Source organism: Zalophus californianus, chromosome 9 (genome assembly GCF_009762305.2).
Source record: "Zalophus californianus isolate mZalCal1 chromosome 9, mZalCal1.pri.v2, whole genome shotgun sequence".
NCBI classification, from domain to species: domain Eukaryota; kingdom Metazoa; phylum Chordata; class Mammalia; order Carnivora; family Otariidae; genus Zalophus; species Zalophus californianus.
This window is the reverse complement of record NC_045603.1, coordinates 127,518,101-127,544,903: the sequence shown is the minus strand read 5'-3', so window position 1 is coordinate 127,544,903 and position 26,803 is coordinate 127,518,101. Positions and strand designations below refer to the sequence as shown.

Genomic DNA, 26,803 nt, shown 5'->3' with positions numbered 1-26,803 from the left:
TCTACCTAGCAGGCTGGGACTGGGATTAGAGTCCACTTTCCTGCCCAAAGATGCCGAGAGCAACAGTGTTGTGGTTAGGGGTGCAGACCAGAAAAACTAGACTGCCTGGTTTTGAACCACAAGTCAACAACTTACTGTTGGGTCACTTTGGGCGAACGAGTTCTAAACTTCTCCCCGGTTCCCACGTATAGGTTTCCTCTGAGGATTGCACTGCGTAATGTATGTGAAGTTTTTGGCACGGAGCATGTGTTTAATAAAACATACGCTGTTAATATTCTTACTTGCGTTATCTGCGTCATCCAAAAGCATGAAATCTGTCAGCTTTTGTGTCTGCATAATGCCCCTTTGCCCACTATGTTAGATATTGATTCTTGGTTGAAGCCCTATACCTAAGTGTCATGAGCTTTAATGAGTTCCCAGGTGAGCTAAGCCCCTGTAAATAAATCATAGGAAATATCCTTGCCCTAAATAATTGTGTCCTGAATTCCGTTCCTTTCCTCTGAGTACATTGCATGCCCTCTCCCTGTAGAGAGTGTTCAACCCTGCTCATCTGTGACTCACTTAAGAGGGATTCAAGTCCATTTACGGAGCCCATGACTTTGCTCACCTGTTTAGGGTACAACGTTTGCTTTAAATGGATGCCCCTAGGAATGACGATCAGTCACAGCATTTACTCCTAAAGGGTCACTCCATCTCATCCTCAGATGTGGGGTATAGCATATCCACACCCACATATGGACTTCTGGTTCCTTCTGCCGGCTCAGACCCTTATAGCCCCAGGTCACTCAGCAAGTTAGTGACAGCAGCGGTGAAGTGAGGCAGAGCCTCCAAAATCGTATCCCATTTCTTAGGAATCGAAATTCAATTTCATTTTATGTAAGACAAATTCTGTAGTGGGAAGGAGGAAATGAGCCTGATTTTCATAAGTTTGTTCAATCTCCAGTTCAGTGGGAAAGCCAATGGGGGTTCCAGACTAGACAAAACCAAATGCCCTGACTGGTCCCTTCTGGGACACTTACAGTGCCTGCCCAGCTATGGTCCTGTTCATTATTCACAGCCACGAGCTGAGGGTCCTAGGCTTCGATCAGCGCCTCTGCTGGACAGATGAGGAAACAGGTGCTGAGGAGTTCCTAGCCATCGCCAGGGCTCCCAGTGAATTTGTGGGACATCCCGAATTAGAATAGACAGCTTCTCACACTAGGTCATGAGCACTGCACACCGATATTTGTCACCTAGCGACCCATATCTGCATGGGGCTGTTGCTAGATCAAATATTTATACACTCATAAGTTACTTCCTATTGTACTGAGTTCCTCATAATACAAAGGTATCTAAGATTCTTTTTCTTTAACTTTTGCTGTCCTTCTTCAAAAAGTATTTTAAATAATAAACCAAATAAGCATTCAGAAAAGTACAGAAAATAAAGTCATGACTAACCACCATTAAGATGGAACATTCGGCCTTATTGGCTTTAGACTGCCTTTTTTTTTTATTGAGATATAATTGATGGAGAATATTGTGTAGGTTTGTGGTGTCCATCAGGTTGATTTGATACATTTATATTTTGCAATTTGATTACCGCTATAACACCTCTATCATGTCACCTAAGTATTATTTCTTTTTTGTGACGAAAATAATTAGAATCTAGTCTCTTAGCAACTTTGAAGTTTATAATACAATATTGATGACTGTAATCACTATGCTGTGCATTAGATCTCCAGAACTTACTTATTAACCAGTTGTAAGTTTGTGCCCTTAAACAACATTTCCCCCCTTCTCCCACCTGTCAGACTCTGGTAACCATCAGTCTACTGAAAGAAGACAAACTTCTTTAGATTCCACATATAAGAGGCATCATACAGTATCTGTCTTTCTTAGTCCAATTTATCTCACTTAGCTTAATGCCCTCAAGGTCCATCCATGTTGTTCCAAATGTAGACTGACTTTCTTACTGAGAGAGAGGGAGAGAAAGAGAGAACCAGAACCACACCTCTCAATTTTTCTCTTTCCTCCTTAGGCTGAGGTTCTCCTAAAGTTCCTATATATCATTCCCATGATTGTTTTGTGCTTTGATTACATATGGATGTACAGCATGAACAGCACACACTGTTTTGTGTGTTTTTAAACCCTACAGAAATACAACCAAACAGATTTATCTTTTCACCAAAGATAAATCATGTTTTTGAGATTTATCAATATTGGCACATGTAGATTTTGTCCATCCAGTTGACTCCATTGTACAAATAGACCACAAATTATTTATCCCTCTCTTCCTACGGAGCAAGTTTCTTCTAAGTTTTCACTATTACAGTTGGCCAGAACCTTTGCTCCTACTGTTTCCTCTGCCTGACATGCTCGCCTCGTAGTTACTCGTTCATTCAACAACATTCTCACAATGTTCACTTGATTTGCTCCCTTATTCCTGCGGAGTGTTACTCAACTGTCACTAGGATTGCCAGATAAAATACAGGACACCCAGTTATATTTGAATTTCAGGTCAACAAGGAGTAAGTGTGTAGTCGAAGAATGTCCCAAATATTGTATGGGGCATGCTTATTCTTTTTTTGTTTGCTTTTGCTTTTGTTTTTTGAGAGGGAGGGGAGGGACAGAGGGAGGGGGAGAATCTCAAGCAAGCTCCACACCCAGCACGGAACCCGATGCGGGGCTTGTTCTCACAACCCTGAGATCATGGCCTGAGCTGAAATCAAGAGTCGGATGCTTAACCGACTGTGCCACCCAGGTGCCCCTGGGACATACTTATTCTTAAAGAAAATTCACTGATAATCTGAAATTCAAGTTTAGGGGGGTGTCCTATATTTTTATTTGCTAGCTCCAGCAGCCCTAATTGTCATGTTGTCAGTGAAGCTCTCCCTGTCCATCCTATTGAAGTTTTTAATCCCCTCCCAACATTTCCTATTCTCTTTATTTTTCTCCATAACACTTATCACTCAATTTACCTGCCATATATTTTCATTTCTTAGTTTGCTTATTTTGTGTCATCCTCCCCTAGAACATAAGCTCCCTGAAGGTGGAATTTTTGTTTCTTTTGTCATCTGCTATATCCGTAAAGATACATGGGACACAGTATGTGCTCAATAAATATTTGCTAGATGAATGGATAAATGAATAAAAGCATGCAGAGATCATAGATGTCACCTTAGCACATGTCTGAGAACTTCTGCAGGATAAACTCTCAGAAATGGAATTGTGTTTTGCAGGCCATGTGTCTTCACCAGGGCTTGCGAATCTGCTCTTCAAAGTGATTGAACCAATTTTCATTCCCATCAGTCATGTCTAAATGTCCCCATTTCCCCATATTTGCACGCTTGCTTCTCTCTCTCTCTTTCCCCTTCTCTTTGAAAATACAATAACTTTAATTTTGTAGCAATAGTTAAAACCAGCGTGAAAACATAAATTTCCCAGTAGTGATTTACAGTTTGTGAATTCATAATTAATGGTAATCGTTAATCCAAAAGGTTTCAGATGTCCTTAGGTGCTTATTTAAAAGACAGCTTAGTTCTTATGGATGTGAAAACAATCCTAAGCCATGGTATCTCTCATGTAAGAAAACAAACAAAAATTACACAAACCCATCACTACTGCAGGGACACTGAAAATGCCATTATACACATTTTGAAGGAAAACCACCTTACCATTATTATTTTTCAACTAAAAAGAAGGAAGTCTTGGCCAATAACCAGTACTAAGCAAAGCTATGAATGTTTTTTCCTGCACATGGTTCAGAGCCCTTCTATAAAAAGGAAGTTCTACAAATGAATGCAAAGAGTTGATGGGGAACAATAAGCCTTTTGTAATCCTAAATTCATTTCATGTTATGAAAACGATCGCCATGAGGGTCAAATAAGAATATTCTCAGTCATCTTCACTGAAAGCCTTAGATAGCCAGGAATTTAAGAGACTGACTACTGGACCATGTTGTCAGTGAAGCTCTCCCTGTCCATCCTATTGAAGTTTTTAATCCCCTCCCAACATTTCCTATTCTCTTTATTTTAGAGAATAAATGTCTTTATTGGACCAGAGATGCTCTCAGTCCCCCAAATGCAAGAAGATGTATTTTTTAACATCTCCATATGCAGAAGCCTCAAAATGCTCCATAGTTTGGTAGCATCCCAGGGAATCTTTAGGGATTATGCTGGCATAGTATGTAAAGCAGGGTGAGAAATGTTGCTCTTTCTGCTCACATATGTAGGGGCATCCGCGTCCTCAAAATGCGAAGGCACCAAAACAAAGAAGGGAAACTCTCTGGACACTGAAACTGACAGCTTTCATTTTCTTCACTCTTCTTTCACACAGCTCAGCTTTCCAAGATGAAGAGGCACCATTTAAATACTTCCCATTTTTGGTTTTCCTTGATTTTTCTTGATGGTAAGTAATTTCAATTCTGGAAATGAACCTTTATATCATGGAAAGGAATGCAACATTTAAAAGGAATGCAAGATAAATAATGAGACTAAAAAGAAGCTCCTTCCATAACCATGGTTGGTGAGGAGAAATTGGAACGCTTATGCACTGCTGGTGGGCACGTAAAATGGCGCCGCTGCTGTGGAAAACAGTCTGACGTATCCTCAAAATGTTCAACATAGAGTGACTATATGAGCCACTCCTAGGTCTAGATCCGAGAGAAATGAAAACATACATCACACAAACACTTGTGCGTGAGTGTTCATAGCACCATTAGTCACCACAGGCAAAAGTGAAAACAACCTAAATGTCCCTCAACTGATGAATGGATAAACAACGCATGTTTCCATCTGTACGCTGGAATATTAGTCAGCCAGCCAAAGGAATTAAGAACTGGACAGCTACACGTAAAGGAATGAAACTGGACCAGTTTCTACACCATACACAAAATAATTCAAAATGGATTAAAGACCTAATGTGAGACCCAAGACCATAAAACTCCTAAAAGAAAACATAGGCAGTCATCTCTTGGACATCAAACTTAGCAACATATTTCTAGATCTCTGTCCTCAGACAAGGGAAGCAAAAGCACAAATAAAACACTGGGACTACACCAGATAAAGTTCTTGCACAATGAAGGAAACTATCAACAAAACAAAAAGGTAACCTTACTGAATGGGAGAAGGTATTTGCAAATGGTAGATCTGATAGGGGGTTAACATCCAAAATACATAAAGAACTTATACAACTCCACACCACAAAAACAAACAATATGACTATAAGATGGGCAGAGGATCTGAATACACATTTTTTTTTCAAAGAGGACATACAGATGGCCAATAGACACAGGAAACAATGCCCAACATCACTAAGTTATCAGGGAAATGCAAATTAGAACCACAATGAGATATCACCTCACACCCATCAGAATGGCTAGTATCAAAAAGACAAGAAACAAAAGTGTTGGCGAGGATGTAGACAAAAAGGAACCGTCGGCCGCTGTTGTAAATTGGTGCAGCCACTATGGAAAACAGGTTCCTCAAAAAACTAAAAACAAAAAGACAGTACTATCCAGTAATTCCATTACTGAGTATTTACTCAAAGAAAATGAAAACAATTCGAAAAGATACATGCCCTCTTGTGTTTATTGCAGCATTTACAATAGCCAAGCTATGGAAAAACTGAAGTATCCATCCATAGATGAACGAATAAAGAAGATGTGGTGTGTGTACGCAATGGAATATTACTCATGCATAAAAAAAAGAATGAGATCTTGGCATTTGCGGCAACAGGGATGGACCTAGAGGGTATTATGCTACGTGAAATAAGTCAGACAGAGAAAGACAAATACCGTATGTTTCCACTTATATATGGGATTTAAAAAAACCAATGAACAAATAAACAAACATATACACACACAAACTAAGCAGACTCTCAAATATAGAGAACAAAGTGGCAGTTGTCAGAGGGGAAGTGGGTGTGGGGGGAATGGGCAAAACAGATAAAGGGATTAAGGATTACAAACTTTCGGTTATAAAATAAATAAGCCACGGGGGTGAAAAGTACAGCCTAGGGCAAAGAGTCAATAATATTGTAATAACAGTGTGTGGTGACAGATGGTGACTACACTTGTCACGGTGAGCACTGAGCCCTATATAGAATTGTCGAACCTATATGTCATACACTTGAAACTAATATAACATTGTATGTTAATTATACTTTAATAAAAAAATAAAGTGAGGACAAAGGGGCAAAAAAAGACGTTAAGGACCGAAACATGATACAACATGGATGAATCTTGAACACATAATGCTAAATGAAGGAAGTCGGTTACCAAAGAATTTTTTATGGTTCCATTTATATGAAAAGTTCAAAATAGACATATCTACCTATAAAGATAATAAATTGGTGGTTGCCTAGGGTTAAGGGGCTGGGGTGGGGGTGGCAAAAATTAATGGGTACACAGTTTCTTTTTGGGAATGACAAAAATGTTCTAAAATTGATGATGGTGATTGGTTGCATTATTCTGTGAATATACTAAAAATCCCTGAATTGTACACTTTCATGGGTGAATCACAAGGCATGTGACTTGTTAGCATCCAGCTTTCATTACGGCCACTATACCCGGGTTCTAGTGAATGTCTTTGGTCTTCTCTGCTATTGGTACTGGAGGATTCTATTGTCCTAAACAAAAAGTCTGGAGACAATCTTCTCAAGTACACAAGTCCCATTTATTTATCTAACAAACATTTATTGAGATCCTACCAGTCAGACACTATTTTTAGTATTAAGGATATAGTTAGTGAACAAAATATATTCCCCCCCCCCCCCAAATTCTCTGTCTCTGTATACATGCAGCTGAATTTTTACACTTAGTGGGGGCCTAAAATGTCATGTGGTGGACCCAACAGTTAGCACCATATTAGTATACAAAATAAATCACAGTGTTCTTGACAAGGGTGTTCACAGGACCAATGGATTCAGAACATAAATGATTTGCTGTGTCCAGTTTCATGGGCTACGTTTTAAGATGAATGCTTGCAAATTTAACAATGTCAACAATTAGTATGAACAACGAAGACGGGGAAGCTCTCAGCGCCAACTTCACTGGCGGAAGAGATGGCGAAGGTGGAAGGTGGAGAGCTGTTCCCAGGGAGGGCAGGTGTGTTGCGCACTGGTGCCCGCAACCAGGACCACTACGTGGGGAGGGGCCGGACTTTACCCTTGGGAGGACTCAGAGCTGCTAATCCAGGGGAAGGCTTTCTTGTGAGGTGGTGGGCAGGGGTCCTGTCACCGAGAGTGTCCCTGCAGAGGCTGCACACCACCTGTGAACGTGAGTGGTAGGAACCCCTGCTACCTGGAGGGGCATCGCTGGACTCCTGACGTCCCTCTGGCTCTCAGAATCTGGGAGCAAACCGCACCAATCAAGAGCTCCAGCTGGCTGGTTGGCTCAGGCATGGGGGTTCCCAGCACTAGTAGTTCCTATTTAGAGAACAAACACAACATTGCCAGATTTTAAGCACCACTGAAGCCTGGGCTTTAAGAAGTAAACATTATCTGGAATGGTGTTGGCTGCAAGTAAATTAGAAATGCAAATCTCTCCAAAATAGAAGCGTGCTGGCACCCTCTCTGGCTGCCTAGCCCGGCTTGACCCATCCATACGTGAGCCCTGGCGTCCTTAACGAAGTTTCATCCCGTTCTCCGGCTCCAGTGGACTATTTCAGGAAGCCCCTCTCCCAGCTCTGCCATCTGAGCCTCCTACGCCAATCTGCCCGGTCACCGCCATAGACTGTTCGCTCTGGTTCTGCTTTTTGCCTTCTCTCTGTGGTACAGCCTCACTTCCTGAGGCTGCCTTCATCCAGCCCCTATGCTTCACTGCTCCTTTGGCTCTTGGGGTTCAGCCCTGTCTACCCGCCTCTGGATTTTGTGGATCATAGCCCAAGCCAAGGTCTTTACGCCCTGGAGGGAAGGTCCAACGGGTGTGTGGTTGGCACTCATTAGCCCCATAATAGTGTCATTTATTATCTACTATGTGCTAGACACAAACAGTGTATAATTCATTTAGTCCCGGTAATGACATTTCAGAGCAGATGTTATGCCCATTTTATAGAAGAGGAACCTGAAGGTCGGAGGCTGAGTAACATGCTCACTTCCTCCATGAGTATAGAATTAGAATCTCATCTTCTGTCTGCCTCCCAGATTCACAGTTTTTCCCTAGTTTTGAGTCAGCACCGCACGAAAACTATACCAGATTTTCAGTAACTATTTGTTGATTATTTCTTTTTTGGCCATTTGCTTATTTTTAGGGGATGAAGAAAAATATTCCACTCATTAAAAAAAAACAAAAACAAAAACAGGCCATGATCTTACGACTTTTACATAAACAGTGGCTGAGCACATTTCACATGAAAGCTTTCTGCTTGAAAGATTTACTTTGAGGTTTTTATACTTGGATAATTCTAAGTAGGAAAAAAAATTGTCTCTGTGGGTTTACAGAAGTTTTGGTTCTCAAAGCCTAATTTATGAATGAAAGTAACGAAGTTTTCAGGATAGCAGGGATGACTCGTACTTCCTGACACAGACTCTCATCACCAGGAATTGGCTTTCCTTTGATGACTAACAAGTCAGGTGATGGCCACAAACGTACGCAGTACCAAACGTGGTAGGGAGAGCAGCTCCTAGCTGTGCCTCGCTCAAGATGTGTAAGTTCAGGATGGGTGAGGGGGTTTAGGCGCAGATTGTTGGGAGAGTCTTCAGTTTTACCCGATTCCTTTCTCTTGCTATATATTAATACTCTTTACAGATTTCATTTAATAATAAACACACACTGCACTTTTGTTCCCCCTAGGGAGAAAACAAACAAGCAGACACCAAACCCAGAAACGAAAGGTCAAACTCCATGAAACAGCAGCTCTGAGCGGAACGCAGATGCACCATGGCGGGCTTCCCCATTCCACCACTGGCAGGGGGGATGCAGATGGACGCTCTCTCCACATCACCAGGCAGTGAGGACGGGAGATCCCGGCCAGTGCCAGACAGCACCACTCACTGGGCAGACGGCTTAAGCTGTGTAATCCCTCAGTTTTATCATCAGTAACATGGGGACTCTGGAGACCTCACAGGGCCGCGGAGAGGATCAAATGAGGTCCACGTGTGGGAGTCCATAGTGAACTCTATAGCATTGCAAAAAATGGTTACCCTTACTTTAGTCAACAGACTCTTTCCAGTGGGGGGAATTCAACTGACATGCTCTTAAAATAAAATTGCCCACAACAGGTTCTCTTCCCCATCACTGGTTTGTTTTTCTCCTTTGTACTTATCACTTCCTAAAATGACCCATGTTTTCTTTATTCGCCCATTGTCTGTTTCCCCATATTAGGTGATTTCCCCGAAGACATGGTTTTCATCTGTTTTGTTCTCTGTTGTGTCCCCGAGCCTTGAACAGTGCCTGGTATGTACTGGGCTCAATACATTCACACTGAATGTACGAAGGTCAAGTAATATTTCTAGTCTAAATAATCCCCATGCTAGCCCCCAGCTCTGATATCATGAATAAAATGTCACAAGACCATAGTTTTAGGAACTTGAGCTTTGGAAGAAGGATTTAATAATGGTTTATTCATCTATGCATAAATTTTTCTGAGCATCTACTATGTACAAAGCTTTGGGCTAGGCAGTGAAGGAACTCTGCTGAGTGTAGGTCATAATCAAGAATATTATAAAATATGGGACACCTGGGTGGCTCAGCCAGTTCAATGGCTGCCTTCAGCCCAGGTCACAATCCCAAGGTCCTGGGATCAAGCCCCACATCCAGGCTCCTTGCTCAGCAGGGAGCCTGCTTCTCCCTCGGCCTGCCACTCCCCCTGCTTGTGCTCACTCTCTCTCTGATTAAAAAAAAATACATTATAAAATAAAGCAAGATGGGCTTTGTAAAAAAAAAAAAAATGATGTCAAATACATATTGAAATGACAAGTACCCCTAATTCCCAGGGATCATTCTATTTGATGTCTTCACAGCCCATTTACAGACATCTTTGCTTTTAGTGGCTTCTTTTTAGATTTAAGAGGTTTGTTTTAATTCCCAGAGTGACATCTGGTTGGATGCTGAGGGGAAGATACTATATTCTCTGGTCTCTTCCACACCCACTTCTAAAATAGTTGCAATTACTGGAGCTCTGTGGGTTTAAATGATAACCCTAGTGAGTGTGGTTGATGCGCAAAAAAGTTCCTCAGCAGAGAAGGTTAAAAAGAAAATCCCTGTTCTCATGTGATGACTTTTAAATGAGCCAGTTGTCTGTGACTTTGTTTATCCTGCAGTTGGGTATCGTTTTACTCAGGAAGCTGTTCATTCATCATTCTCCTAATGAGTTAATAAGTAACCAGACACCCGTATTTTCCAATTATGTGCCCCACTTTATTTCTGGGCAGTGACAGAAAGAACGGTTTGAAAGGAAGGCCCAAGAGGGAAAGAAAACTTAGAAACAGTTCAGAACTTTTAGAAATACGTTTGCGCTACACAGATTTCAAAGAATAACACATTATCACTGGATTGAGGGTATAGAAAATGCTTCACATGCAAAGAATAACACATTATCACTGGATTGAGGGTATACAAAATACTTCACAATGGCATATATATACAAAAAAACACCAATACATTTTAAAAGTCACAATTCAGTGGAAGAATACCCATTTTGGAACCCAAGTAATTTTTTAAAATTTTGGATTGAAACTATGCTCCTACATGAACATCTGACCTGACGTATGAAACACAATAGGGACCGTGAAGGAAGCCAATGAAAACTCTAGAAACTACCCCTCCCCGCCAAGGTCCCACATCTGTCCTATCTCTCAGAAGAGGAGCAGGATCTGCAAAGCAGTAAAGAGTTCACATCAACAGAAGAGGAGCAGGATCTGCAAAGCAGTAAAGAGTTCACATCAACTCTTCACTTCAAGAGTGAAGAGATTATAGAATCGCACCAAATCTTTATGAAACCAGTTAGATGAAGAAAATCAGGCCTGTTAGCACTTCTCTAACACTCGGGCATTTTTGTGGCAGAAGCAAAACTATGTAGCTACTGACTGAATGCTATCCTTTCCATCCAAATGTGTAGGCTTTGTTAGGACAATACTGCAATGCTGTCCTCAAACTATGGTGAAGCTCTTTTTTATCAAACATCTGCAATGGCTCCTTCGCATCTCGCCTGTCCTCACACACTCCTGCCCGATTATTTAGCCAACATTAAACTCTTTCATCCAGGAGGCAGACATTTAAGGTGATTATAGGATTTCTTTCCAGGGCATAAGAACCTACAATACAATCTATCCTTTGGTGGCATCCTAATTTGAGCACATTCTCAGAACACGAATTTTAATAATTTAGATATGTATTGAAAAACCACCATACCTAAGTATTTCCTTGACATTAGCAGGAAGTCAGAAATTCAACACTGGGTTCGCCTACGGGAGCATTCTATTTGAGGCAAGTGCCCTTCATTATTATTCCAAAGTTTTTTTACACCCATTGTTTGTCTGGGCCTGGGAGCCAACTTTTATATTCAATGCATAGTGTTCTTTTTATCTTTTTAATCCCTCTGGAGCTTTTAGAATGGGACCAGGTATGTCCAGGTGCTCCCATAGCAGAGCAATAAAGAACATTTGAGAAATTCTTCCTGTGTGTCAGACACTGGGCCAAGCACTCTATCTACCTCAATTCACTTAATCTTTGTTCCATTTTCTAGATAAAGAATACAGTCACAGAGCTTGTGAGAGCCAGAAGTGAAATTCAAACTCAGACAGTGTGGCTCTAGGGCCCTTACTTTATTCCGTATTGTTTCTCATAGCAACCTCTGCCTCCTTATATGTGAAGAATTTAGGAATTTTATATGGTGACTGCTATGAATTTGTGTTCCCACTGCCCCCATTCATATGTTAACGTTCTGACCCTCAAGGTGTTGGTATTAGGAGGTGGGGCCTTTGGGAGCAGATTAGGTTTGGATGAGGTCATAAAGGCGGGACCCCCATGATGGGATTAGTGTCCTTACAAGAGGAGACTCCAGAGACCAGAGCGCTCTCTGCCACATGAGGCTCTAGGAAGAAGGCGGCCATCTGCAAACCAGGAAGAGAGTCCTTACCGCGTACGAACAAAATCCACTAGCACCTTGATCTCTGACTTCCCAGACTCCAGAACTGTGAGAATAAATGTGTGTTGTTTAATCCACCCAGTCTATGGCATTTTGTTATATAGTAGCCCCTCCTGCCTAAGACAGTGACAATTCATCTGTCTACCTCTGATACTGATGATGTGCAGAGAAGAATAAATAATCAAGGTACCATGAAAGTAAGTAGGTAGACAATGGTCTTTAAGATCAATGTGAATACGTGTATTACAACAAATATTAAAGAATTGTGCAGAGCCAGAAAATTTGCTTGAGACAATGGAGTCCAACCCTTTTATTGAATAGAAGAAAGTAAATCCCAGAGAGCTTAAGTGACTTGCCCCATGTCACAAAGAGGTTAGTACAAGGAGTAGACAGATGGTTGTCTATTTTGTGGGGTTAGAGAAGATTATTTTCTCTCTATAAGGTAAGTGGACTCTGCTTTGAAAATAAAAAGCTCTCATTCTCATCCTACCTAGACTCAGAGTAGTAAGTACGATTCCTGTTTCATTATTCTAATGACAAGATCCCACCACTTCTGACTAGAAAAAGCCAAAATATGAGATGCAGTTGGAATCATACGATGCTAGTTAAAAATTATTTAGAAACCAACAAGTTCAGTGCTTTTTAATTTTTTTCCCTTTCTCTAGAACATAGTTAGTGGAAGTGAATCATTACAATGAGAGCTGTGACAGAAATGTTGACTATTTCTGCCATGTCTGTCTATTTATGACTTCTTCAAACTACAGTAATTGTCAGTAATAAATAGACTGTATTCAAACAGCAGGACTGATTTGTTATTCAGTATTATAACTGACTGTGAGTAGTTCATTCTTTGGTTAAATTATGCTCATCAAAAGTGAGAAAATGGGAGGAAATAAAATGCACTCCATCTATAATGATAACCTAGGGTAATCACATATTTTCTCAAGAGAAATAACAGGGAATAAACACCTTGGACACAGAATAAATAGTATGGTGTAAGACTAGAGCGGGAAGTCGTGAGTGAAGATTTCCAGGGACAATCTTATCAAAAATGTCCACCTGTTTGAATTTTAGAAGCATCCACACACGGTTCCTTGAAGGCGATATTTAACTAACTCAGGCTTTCCCTTTCACCTCAGGGGAGATGAGACGTCCACGTAAACCCATGTACGTGGGCATAAATACAGTGTACATGTAAATACATGGCTTCCTTCTTCAGGTATCTGCAAAACCTGAGGCCAAGCTAAAATGTGAAGGAACACAGCATACCCAGCCACCGGACAGGTGTTCCTGAGCGTGGACCTTTCTGCTTCCAAACTACCAGTATCACAGCTTCAGATCTAGGTCCGGCAGGCTGGCCAGGGACTTATTCTGATGAAAGAGAAGAAGTTCCTGCTCACACATGCACACTCATGCACACACACAATACAGACACACACATACATGCAAATCCAAACCAGGAGTTGTTAGCACCACACCATGTACCCCACACCGGGCTTTGGTGTGGGGTAAATGTAAATGTGCCAACCTGCTTAGACCATAAGTATATACTTTTTATTTTTTAGAGAGTTTTATTTTTTAATTTATTTGAGAGAGCAAGCGAGCGAGTGAGAGAGAGTGCGCACGCATGAGAGCGGGGTGGAGAGGAAGGGGAGAGGAGCGGAGGGAGAGGGACAAGCAGACTCCATGCTGATCTCAGGACCCTGAGATCAGGACCTGAGCCGAAACCTAGAGTCAGACGCTTAACCGACGGAGCCACCCAGGAGTCCTAAGAATGTACTTTTTTTAGAAGCAGCTATATCCCATGTATGCCTCACACGGAGTTCAAGGTCTGCTAAAAATCAGACTTTTTTCCACCTGACCTGTAGTAAAGGTAGACCTTATCTATCTTATATATAAGCAGCTGATTTTGAATATATTTCATCTTATTGGTGCTAATCAGTCCTGAACAATTACTAAAGAACGCCCTGATTACAAAGAAATTTTGTTGAATCCCTACCGTGCACCAGCACTGAGGAATGGGGAGGCGAATGAGCACTACTATCCTGCTTTCAAGGGTGGCTCAGTGCTGAGGAAGAGAGAGAGGACGGAACTCACAGGTCATAGAGGAAGGTGATGGTAGAAGCGGGCAGCCACGTTAACGGAGCATCACCTGGGAGGCCTAACCCCGGGGAGAGGGTGAGTCTGCGGCTGAGTCTGGGGCGAGCAGGGAGGGCTTCACAGCGGAGGCTGCTATTTAGCTGGGTTGTAAGAGTTAAGAAGACATGTTTTTAAGATCTTGATTCTGTTAACGTTCCTGCTTTGTATTATTTGCAAGGCTCACGAACACACTTTCTGTTTTGGCCAGTCAGGAAATGACTGAAGGCCACTTGGGCTACAGGGCCTGACCTCCGATAGCTTTTCCTCCAGGCAGCTGTGTGAGCAGCCCTTTAAAATGACAAACCAGGATCACATTATGCCACAGTTCAAATCCCTCCAAGACTTCCCAACTAATCCAGCTTAAATGTGACTAACAGCATCTGGAATGCCTTCTCCCAGCTCGGATGCATCTCCTCCACTCTCCTCTCTCCCCCTCCCTTCGTTCCAGTCAACAGACGGGCCATGCTCCCACCTCCAGGCCATCGCCCCCCATTCCCTCTGCCTGGAACTCTCTTCCCCAAACGTAGTCTCTTGGTTAATACAGGACTTCTCTCAGAGAGATGCTTCTTGATGACCCAGTCTAATTAACACCCCTGCCCCAGCCTCTACTCTCTATCCTCTTCGACTGCCTGCTTTTTTCTTCATGGCCTCGCCCAGCATCTGGCACAGTCCTGACTTATTTTCTGTCTACCCTGGGCCCCCACAAAATGGAACTTCGTGAGAGCGGCAAGGGTATGTTCTGTTCTCCGATTTCTCCCCCGTGTTTGGAACGGGAGCATCTGGAACATAGTGGGTTGTCAATAGCCACTTGTCGAAAGAATGACCTAATAGACAATGCAATTGGAGCATTTCTTCATTGAACATAAGCTGCCTGGTGACGCAACTAGTGAGACTCTGCAGCCACTTGGAGAGATTGCTGGGCTGGCCGCGACTGACCTCATCCCTGGTCAGGATTGAGAGTCAGTCAGCGCACCAATGGATTTGACCACGGGGTTGAGAGAGAGAGAGAGAAGTACAGACATCCCATGAAGAATTTCTTCGAATGGCAATTGTTACAGGCAGTCAGAAGCAGTTGCATGTTTATTTTTGTATAAAAATTCAATCTCACTGATCGGATCACTTCCCGCTCCTGTTTATTCAGACCATTTTCCTGGGAAAGTTAATTTGAACCAGAGGAAGGGTATCAGTGCTTTTCAGTTTCTAGCTTCTCTCTATTAAAACACACTTTCAGTATAACACAATGAAAGGGTCCATTGTCGTGAAATTTATTTATTTATTTATTTACTTGCAGGTTTCCTTTTACTTCATGCTACAAAGATTTAAAAACCATAGTGAAGGAATACATTCAATTTTGACCTGTCTCTGCTTTTGCGTCTTGGGCATTAACTGGGAATTATATGAAGACATAGAACAGAGGAGAAAGTGAGGCTGTATATTGGGAAACATTTCTCAACCTGCCCAGGCAGATCCTGAGCACAGATCCCCAGGGAGCCAGTGAAAACCTCCTTCTTGAGGTCATGTGCATCCAGACTGCTCCAGATACTTGAGATTTTACTGGAGGGAATAATGCTGTCTGGGCCCCTGAAGGCACAGGGATGGGGAGGGGTGAGTATGATCTAACAGGCTGTTCCCTTTCGTAATGGGTATTGATTAATACCAAGATAATACCCAAAGCAAGTCCAGTCCACGGGAAAAAAACCCTACACAATAAACAGCCAACAATTTAGAAGCCAAAGGCAAAGATCGGAAGCCTGAATATCTGCAGGCTTCTTCTTCTTCCTTTTTTTTTTTTTAGATTTTTATTTATTTATTTGAGAAAGAGAGAGAGAGAGCGTGAGACAGTATGAGCAGTGGGGAGGGGCAGAGGGAAAGGGAGAGGGAGAAGCACATTCCCCGCGGAGCAGGGAGCCTGACGCGGGGCTCGATCCTGGGACCCTGAGATCAGGACCTGAGCCGAAGGCAGACTCTTAGCCGACTGAGCCCCCCAGGTGCCCCTATTTGTAGGCTTCTTAATGTCATCTCTTTCTATCTATCATAAAGCACAATATTTCTCTTGTGACCCACCAGTTGCTGTTGACGCAATTTTGCCTGCAGCAGTAAGGGCGGCGGGCGGGGGGGCTGTGTCACTCCGTGCCCACTGAGCATGCCTACCTTCACGTGTCCTCTTCTATGTACGCCAGTTCCTTACAGGGACAAATAAGCAAAATGTGCTCGGTGTCCGAATGCACAGGGATACACAAAATGAAGGGAATGAAGACACCCAGAAGCACCACCAAGCCGTGGATGCCTTTAGAAGAGAGAAACAGGTAGCTGCCATAGGGTCACTCCAGGAATCCCCATCTTTATTCCTACTTATTGGATCTCCCACCTTTCCAAAGAAGGTGGCAGCATGGTCAAATGATCCCAAGTCCAGAGTTCCACATAAATCTCTAAGATTTCTATTTAGACGTAAGCCCAACATCATTGTTCGCCCTCCAGCACAGAAAACCATCTAGTCAGAAAGACCAATTCTATGAGAGTGGAAAGTCTCCTAGAACCTGGTGGTCTTAGAGCATTCGGGCTGCTATAACAGAATACCACAGACTGGGTGGCTTACGAACAAAAGAAATTTAGTCTTCACAGTTCTGGAGGCTGGCAGTCCAAGATCAAGGTGCCGGCATGGTTGGGTCCTGGTGAGACCCCTCTTCTGGGCTGAAGACAGCCAACTTCACGCTATGTCCTCACATGGCAGAAAGGGCAAGGGAACTTTCTGGTGTCTCTTTTATGAGGGCACTAATCCCACTCACAAGGGCTCCCCCCCTTCATGACCTAACACCTCCCAAAGGCCCCGCCTCCTACTACCATCACTTTGGGGACTAGGTTTCAACATATGAATTCTGGGGTGCAGTGGGGGGGGAGATGCAAACATTCAGACCATAACACTAGCCTTACCCTAAATTCATGTCTGCCCGTGAATTTCCGCCTGAATTTTTACAGCATAGTAAATCATATACTGGTAGCTATTTTTTTCTCATACCACTCAAAAAGTAAAAATTTTGAATGTCAGTGGGGTTCAGTTGGGTTCTTCTGTTTACCTGGACACAAGTATCACAAGGAGCAGCAAAATATTTTAAAAAGAGCCAAGAAATATCCTCTGCAGCAGGAAAGGATCAGGAAAAGTTATTTCCATTCGGCTGTCTTCTTTTACAAGTGGAGCTAACATGATCATGACGCAGAGACTATAAATTCTATACATGTGGACAGACTGTCAGTACAAAAAAGAAGGCTGTAATCTCATAACAACATATGGAAAGTGAACACAATTTGATCTTTAAATTTTAAAATAGTTGGCAGTGCTTGAAATTCCAGAAACTTAAGTTCTTTGGGAACATGTAAGTTAAGCCGGAGATTCTAAGAAGTGAAATTCATTTTTTTCTCTAGTATCATTTTTAGAGTCCATTTTAAGAGTTTGGCTGAATTTATATTCAGGATTTAAAATTATAGCTCAATGATCTATTTTTAAAAGTAGAAGTTCAGCTGGAAGAAAAAGGATGGTTATACTTAATGTATCTTTAGCTGCTTTCACAACTGAGTTTTTCTCTTCTACTTAAAAACAAAACAAAACCCTGAACTCTGGATTCTAATCAATGAAAATTGAATTCTTTGCACAAGTATTTGAATTGGCATTTATATCTTGGGCTTGAGGCAAATGATCTAAATGCCCAGTTTTTGAAAAAAACTTGTGGAATTAAAAAAATAAAGACTCTTTCTAGAGGACAAGCAGCAGTTCGGTTTTTGTTCTCTTGGGTTTGTTTGTTTGTTTGTTTGTTTGTTTTAGTGGCTCCAATTCATTTCTTTTTACATTCAGTGATAAATAGGGATTAGATAGTCTCCTGAATAGCCTGCTCCGTGATTTCCGCAGCAGCAAGGCTGGCTAAGTGTTGGGGCACAGGGGGTCCCGCGGGGATGATGCCCCATCCCCGTTCGTCCACCCAGGGCTGAAGGACCCGCTGGACACTCAGCCAGCACCCGGGAGGATACAAGTCATGGAGGACTTTCTCCACTTTCCCTTTTCCTCTTCTACCTTCTCAGAGACGTGCGACAGAATAACGAGAAGCAGGAGGGCCTGCTTGGAATAATGGTCCGTGGAATTTTTAATTTAGCCTCCGGTTTGTTCCAAACATGATTGAGCATTTGGTGGCATGTTAGAGTTAGTCTGAAAGCAACCGGACATGCTCGGGATCCTTTCCTTCCCGTGCCAAGCCATCCTGCTATTCTCACATTTTCTTTCCTTATTATTTGTAGACATGTTTGGCTGCCCAGCAAGCTACAAATTATTGGTGGGGAGGCAGCCCGCAGCAATTTTTTATTTTTAAATGAGGTTACCGCTTGACGTACAAAATGTAAATTTTCCGTAATCATACAGAGACAGTGGCAGCCCATGCTTCACAATTTGTGCAGATGGACGATCAGCAGACGGGCTGACAGACTCCCTCATGCGTTCTCCATGACGGGCTCTTGCCTAAGACCATCCTCAGTGATGGGGACAGGTGCTTCCCTGGAGGCCCTTGGGGGAGGGCTGGGGCTGGGCCTGGAGGCCCCTTGGCATCAAGCCCACCCATATCTATGGTCACCTGTTCATGGGAGTGATGCTCCTTCAAGGTTTTCAATGGCCCAGTCTGGTGGGAAGAAGTGTTGGGCACTTCCAGAGTGAAGACCAATATAGGAACATGAGAACTGCAGTCTTTGGAAGGGGAACTTGGATCACATGATGTAACTGGCCCATAGCCTGATCCTGCTACCTGAACTAAAGAGGGGAGAGGAGCAGAGCTCCCCAAAGCTGGAGGATATGGGCACGAAGGCATTCATTCCCAAGTGGGAACTTACACACACTTTTTATAATTTCCATATTTATATTCTCTGTAGGGCAAAAATGGCGGGAAGTTCTAGGAAAGAGGCAGGATCTGGGGTCAGCCTCTGTGGGTGTGAGTCTTGGCCCCATGCTGCTTACTGGCTGTACGATGGGGCAAATTAAGTTACCTGTTCTGTGCCTCAGTTTGCTCATCTATTAAAGGGGGACAACATCTGCTCATAAGGCTGTCATGAGGATTAAATGAGATCTTCCATGAGAACCGTACAGACCAGAGCCTGGTACATAAAAAGCATGCAATACATATACACGTTAGCTGAAATGACTATAAGTGTTATTATTCCATGCCAACACATACAGTGAGAATTCATCCTTTTTTTCTCGAGCAAAATCCTTGGAATATCAGGGAAGAAGAGTTATATCAGATAATACAGCATCTCCAAATCAGTAAGAAGACAGAGAGGACTTCACTGGTGCCCAGAGCTATGTGTGTGTGGAGTGTTTCCAGTGAAAATTCCAGGAGGCTAAGTCAGGTAAGGCGCTACCTCCCTTACTCATCATAGCCTCCTTCGAGCAGAGACAGTCCTCTGGATTTGGTGGCTTGTGCAGCTCTGGGTGAGAACTGTAATAAAGAGGTGATGAGTGACAAGAGTGTAGGCTCCTGCCACTATCTGACTGCTCGGGTAAGAGTCTGATAATCCTGGTCTAATGCTAGATAAGCCACAGGGGTTTCTTGTCTGTGTGAGGCCTTCCCAAGGAATGAGAAAGGAAGCCGGTTGGTGCCTGTGGAGGCTGGCAAATGGCCTGTGGATGGTTTTTCAACGAGGGACGGTTTTGTTACTATGGTGTACAAGACGATTCTCTCTAAATCTACTAGAAAATCCAGTCACAAGCAAAGAGAGTCACTACCTAGACAGTTCCAAAAGTGCTGGGGGAAAGAGGCAGATAAGGGGATATCCAGCTTTAGGAATAATGCCGTTTAAGCAAAAGAAGACTTAAATAGAAACGTACGCGCAGAGTTAATAATAAGTTAAGGTGGGCCTTTAATTGCCACAAAATCCCAGAGCAGATATTCTCACCTAGAAAATACATTCCTGGGGAAGCTTTCTCACATTTTAACCTTTGACCCCAGGTGTGATGGAGGCCTAGTAGAGGGTCGGCGAGGAGAAGGGGATGGGAGTAATACAGTCATTGATTTGTTGGCAGGAAAGGGGCTAACTCTGGACAGACTGGCGAGTTGCTCAGGCGGCAGAGCTAAATCACAGCCAAGGCAGGACTAGAATCCAGAGCACTTGGCCTCTCACTCTGGGCCTTCTATACAACCCCTTGTCTCCACATGACCCTTCAGGACCGGCATAGATCCAGCCAAGGGGGAGCTTCATCCCAGGACTAACCAAATCCATTTTTCCTCCCCACTTTTGTGCATTGTTGCACCCTTAGGATCCTTTACGATGGCTCTGGTTACTGATGAATTCCTCGGCATCCCTCACATTTCAGAGCTCAGACTTCACCACATCGTTCCCTGGGAGTGTTGGTGGGGTGCTCCCCTCCCCTGCGCTCCTGAAACCCCCATCATCCCTCCATCACGACATATCTCACACCTGTTAGGACTGCCTGTGCCTGAGGGAGAAAATTGAAAAAAAGCAGCTACACAGAAACATAAAGATCCAGAATTAAGAAACAATAAGGCAAACCTTGTGCACTGCTGGTGGGAATGTAATTGGTGCAGCCGCTATGGAAAACAGTACGGAGATTCCTCAAAAAATTAAAAATAGAACTACCCTATGATCCAGCAATTCCACTTCTAGGTATTTATTCCAAGGAAAGGAAAACACAGGCTGGGACAGATATCTGCACCGCCCCCCCCCCCCCCCCCCCGCTATGTTCCCTGAAGCATTATTTACAATAGCCAAGATGTGGAAATGACCTAAATGTGCATCAATGCATGAACGGATAAAGGAAAGGTGGCACACACACACACACACACACACACACAATGGAATATTATTCAGCCATAAAAAGAAGGAAGTCTTGCCATTACAACTACGCGGATGGAACTTGAGGGCATTGTGCTTAAGTGAAATGAGAAGGACAAATGCTGTATGATCTCACGGATATGTGGCATCTAAAGAAAGATACGTAAATAAATAACCCAACTCACAGGTCCAGGTTGTCCGAGGCAGGGGGGTGGGGGGGGGGGCGAATGAGTGGAGGCGGTCACATGTCCACACTTCCAGTTATAAGGTACGTAAGTCCCGAGGGCTGGTGACCACAGTCAGTAATACTGTATTGAATATTTGAAAGTTGCTGCAGGCACAAATCACAAAAGTTCTCATCCCAAACAAAAAATTTTTGAAATTATATGTGGTGAGGCTGTTAACCAGACTTGATGCAGTGATTATTTTGCAATAGGTACAGATTAGAATCATTATATTGTACCCCAGAAATGAACATTGTTATATGTCAATTATATCTCAGTTTATTAAACAAATTTAAAAAAATTATATCTCAATGTAAAAAGATGAGGTAAATGGCCTCTTTTCCCCATAGAATTGTAGAGAGGTGGTTCCTAAGTCAAACTCAAACTAGTGTTTCCCCTTTGGAAAACCTTTTTGTTGGGGTTTCCCCCACAAACCCTAAGTTTTATAAAAGCAGCAACCTGGTTCCTCTCCTGTTGCCCTGGGTTTCCTTCCTGGGCACACAGAAGATGCTCGACAAAGGTTTGCTTAATGGAAGATGAATGAATGCATTCATTTTTTTTTTTAAAGATTTTATTCATTTATTTGAGAGAATGAGAGAGAGAGAGCACGAGAGGGAAGAGGGTCAGAGGGAGAGGCAGACTCCCCGCTGAGGCAGGGAGCCCGACGCGGGACTCGATCCCGGGACTTCCAGGATCATGGACCGGAGCCGAAGGCAGTCGCTTAACCAACTGAGCCACCCAGGCGCCCTGAATGAATGCATTCATTATAATTAATAAGAATCAGTCCTGTCATCCCCGTAGCTTCTCTTCTTCATGCTAAACATCTCCGTTTTTTTGTTTCTCATGGTTTCCAGAATCTTCATCCCCTGAATGCCTCTTCTGTGCCAATTACAGGTTCTTCAAGCTCTGCTGAGCTGGAGGCTCTGTAAGGCGACACCATGCTCCAAACAGAGCAGGCTGGCCAGTCCGATTCATTCCTCCCGTGAGCTGGTCCTGTGTTTCTATGACAAGACTGAAGCTCGCATTGGCTCCCTTAACCGCGGGGCACCACTTTCGGATCATCTGAACATAGACTCATCTAAGCCCACCATGTATTTTTAGAAAGAGCTGCTCTAAAGAACTTACAGTCTATCCGGAGAAGTTAAGAACAACAATAAAGTGACAGTGGAATATACATTGCAATAGACACGTGTGTGAATGCGGAAAAAGGAATTGATTTTATTCACTGTAATTACAAAACCATTTTGACTACATTTAGAAGAGTGAAGGGCTTCTAAATTATGTACGTACTAGAAGTCATACTCGAAACTTAACTGGGAGGTACTAAGGCTGAGTATAGGAACCAGATATTCCCTTACTTTTTTAAAGTCAGATTTGTCCACATTAAATTTTTCCCTCCCAGTTTTTCATTGTAAGGAGACGTTTGGTTGTTTTGCTGGTATTTTCATTAATCACTGCCAATGACTGCCTGTCTCCTGTATCTCTTTCCCTGGTGGTCCTTGGGGCACAGACAGAGAAGACCTGGCATCCCCAGGGACCTGGGCAACAGATGAGGTGGTCAGGGAGGGGGAGGCAGGTGGTGAAACAGATGGAGAGGAGAGGCTCATTTCTGTGACCATCAGGCAAGCCCAACCCTGGGAGTAACTGAGCTAAATATAGAAACATCACCAGTGTAACTGTGTGGGGAAATATAGCATCCTTGACAGCTCGATAACTATTATGCAGAAAATAGCAACACCCAGAATCATCCAAGGTTGTAAAGAAACATTAAAACCATTATGAATGAAGATCTAAAAAGATGTGATCAAAAAAAGTACTACAGGATTTGGCAAGCACCTGGATGCGAGGTTAATTAAATTTTCACACTTTGGAAAAATATATGAGTTCTACGCCTAAAAACCACTGACGATGACAGCTTTGAGGGTGGTGAGAAATATCGAAGGGGGGCTGAGGAGGGTTGGAAAGAGCTTAGTTTATGACGCATTTATTTTATTATATCTAAATCAAATGATTGCTAGAACAAGGAGCAGATTCTAGCAAGGTGTCGCGATCTAGTTTCTAATCACGCTAGTCAGCAGAACAGAGAAAACCATTCGTTCAACATCTGGACATAGGAATTTGGAGAAAAGTCTGAATTCTTTCCCTCAAAGATCTAGGGATCTACTTGAATATATTCACTTAATTGCTGGATACATAGGCTTGATTTTATAGCTGGAAAAACAGGGTTCTAAAAGTGTCCTTGCCATCCACTTAAATTTTTTTTTTTTTAATTGGAGAAGTTGACTGTTCTTTAATGTTCATTGACCAAAGGGCAGAGGGAAACCGGTTTTGCAGGGCATCCCACTTGGTCTGTGTTGGTAAATATGGAAGCTTCCTCAGAGTCTGTGCTCTTTCACTACACACTAGCTGAAATAAAATGCTCAAGTCGCTTTGCTCTCAGTGACTGCAGAACATTTTTACATCGCATTAGCTTACAATGTTAAATAGTAGTGTTTTCTTCCAGATAAACTAGAAATGGACCAAGGGCCAATTACCTTTTTAAAAAATTCGTTATCAGGTTATGAGGAGGACCGTGTAAACTCAAGGCTAGAAGAGCAGCCCTCATTCCGGAAGTGATATCAAATCGTTGATGATATTCAAGAAAATCCCAGGATGATCTCCATGCAGTGCGCTGAGTAGAATAGTTTTATATAAAGTGTGCCATATTTTCTAGAGACGGGGCAAAAGCAAGTTTCTCGTCTCTGATATTTATTTTCAGTGGTGAAGTCCAGCGAAGCCCAGTCATTAGACAAGAGCCCTGGGAGCCCTTTCGTGAGCGCCCCCTACTGCCAGGAGCTGTGTCCCATGGATCTTCCCACAGAGCGCCCGATTGTTGATTCTCACACCAACTAGGCCCACTCCGCTACTGCTATACTCCTTCTTACAGACCTGAAACTGAGGCTTAGGGAGGTCCACAGAGTCCCTAAAGATATGTGTCTTTTCAGTGGAAAAAACATGACTCAAACCCAAGTCCGTCTGCCTCTGGGATCCATGTACTTCCCATTATAAACAGGTTGTCCTGACAACGATGTTTGCCTTTTCTCTGCCCCCGTGACCTGCCACAGAAGATTTGTGTAATAAGGGGAAATGTGTTTGCACAAGAAGCAGTTCTTCACATTCTCCTTTGTTCAAGCTGCTGGGTTAGACACTGTGAACAAAATATGAGGAAATAGGTATCATTCCTATCCTGAAGGGGCTAGTACACAGATGTACACATCCAGGAAAGCGTCACAGAAGGATCAGCGTAGGAGCTTAGTGAAAATCAAGAGCTTCTGGACTCCTTTATTTCTGGCGGGACAGTAGTCACTGGTTGAAGTCACCGAGGGGGGTGCTGACATGGCAAGAATGGCCCAGAGCTAGAAAGTCTGAGGACCCACTGGGGCTCCTTGGCCCAGGCTCTGACTCACTTTGGTGGACTGAGATGGCTCTTCATTGTAAATGCTGAGATGAGCCAAAGATGCGTGGGTTGCTTTGAGTCCCAAAGATCTAAGCGTCTACGTTCTACTTTGATTAAGAAAAATCTTTCTCATTTTGTTATGCTCTCATCACTTACGCAGCCACACTCATGTGTTAACTAAGGCTTTTCCCTTAAATGATTGTTTTGACGTTTCTTTGTGCTGCATCTGATCCATTTAATAAACACTGCAGAGGTCTCTGTCACCAGTGACTAACAGGCACCGATGGCATTTTGGATGGGCTAGCCACAGGATGCCTTTGGTTCTCAGCCAGAAGGGGAAGACTCCTGATGGCAAAAGGGAGGTTGAAAAAGTCCTCCAGGGTGACATTTTGCAAACCTTTTGGCGAGTAACCTCTTTCCTCTCTGGAAAGCATCAAATGCTTGCCATCCCCAGAAGCGATGTGTCTTTGGAGAGAGGAAAGAATAACTCCCATTTTGATAACAGCAAATCTCAGTTGGGTGTAAAGGAGCCTCCTCCTGTGATTACAGAGGTGCTTCCAGCAAGATCTGAGATAATTGACCCCATGGAGAATGCACGTAGGGAAGCAGAAAGGGGGAGAGAGCTTTAGGGTCACTCTCTGAACAATGAAAGCCAACACTACAACCCTTCCCCCCACAACCCAGTGCCAAGCCTTTCAACGTCCTACTTATAGTTAGGGTGCTGTTCCTTTACTTGTGGTCATGGATGAGGAGGGGTGTCTTTCAGGTTTAGACCTGCTTCGAATTGAATAGCAAATTATCAGGCTCTCTTATGTTCAGGATGCTTTTTGGTTAACTGTGGTAGTGACATTCATTATCTTCTGTGAGCCATACTCCAAGGCCCTTGGGCATCGGTGCTTATAAATTAATATTTATGATGAAGATTAATAAAACTGAAATAAAAAAGGGGACTTAAATTAAAATTTAAAAAGCTCTTCAATCTGTAACTCCATTTCCAGCAACAGGATGGAAGAGCAGTTAGTATCATGCGTGTTCTGAAACATTTATCGGGAGGCAAATCTCTTATTTGTAACCATTATATTCTGTTATGAATGATCCACTAATCTCTCAATTTCATTCTCCAGTGTTTCTCATTAAGCATATTCTTTCTTCCCTTGTATGCCTACTTCATCATTAAAGAAGGAAAAAAGCCTCTCGTGAAATAATTTACTTTTCTCTCATCCTCTTGTGTTCTCGCATGCTTTTCTGTTTATGCTTTTGTTCAATGTGAAAGAAACCAAACGAGAAGTTTGAAAAAAAGACTTGAAGGAAATTCCATTCTATTTATCCACCCCTCCCTAAACCACCCACTACAGATAGCCTTGTAATTTAATTTTTAAAGATTTTCGGAGGGGCACTGATATCTGTCATCAATAACTATTCTCAATATTTGAAAGTTTTTTTTTTTTCTTGTGTTCAGAAATCACTCCTGGGGTGGTTTTAATGTACTACCTTTTGCTCTGTTCTTAGAAAGTCTCAATAAATCATGATGACATATTCAGACAGCACACATTGGGTTAAGTCTTGGCAAAGCTTTGTAGCGGCCACAGAGGAGTTACAGTGATTCTCAGCAAGCGGTGCTGGGGGGGGAGAATTTGCCCTCCCTCCCCTCCCCCCTCGCCCCCCTCCCCTACACCAGGGGACATTTGTCAACACCTGGAGACATTTTTAATCCTACAACCTGAGAAGGGCTGCTGGCATCTGGCGGGTAGGAGCCAGGGGTGCTGCTAAACATCCTCCAGTGCTCGGGACAGCCCCTGTGACAAAGAATGATCTAGAATGACATGCCAGTATTGCCCAGGTTGAGAAGGCCCCGGTTAGGAGGAAATGGGGGCCACATGAGAAAGCAAGGCCCCCGAAACAGCTGTGGGGAATTAGACCCCAGTATCGACTTCGTGGTTCCAATTGTCCAGAGTCTCATGGGATTAATCAATGTGGAGGGAGATTAGGGAGCGCAACCGCCCTGGAGATCGCTTGAGGTTTTGAAAATTATTAACCACATGATTTTAGTTATATTTTGATTTTATTTCCCATTTTTATCATGAGATTACCAACTCAATTTGCCTTTATTTTTC

The 26,803-nt window shown here is 43.0% G+C and overlaps 1 protein-coding gene across 5 annotated transcripts in view; it reads right to left on the bottom strand.

The window, feature by feature from the left end:
• FRMD4A (FERM domain containing 4A) overlaps positions 1-26,803 on the bottom strand; it is a 598,644-nt gene that overhangs the window by 223,162 nt on the left and 348,679 nt on the right. The window lies entirely within an intron of this gene.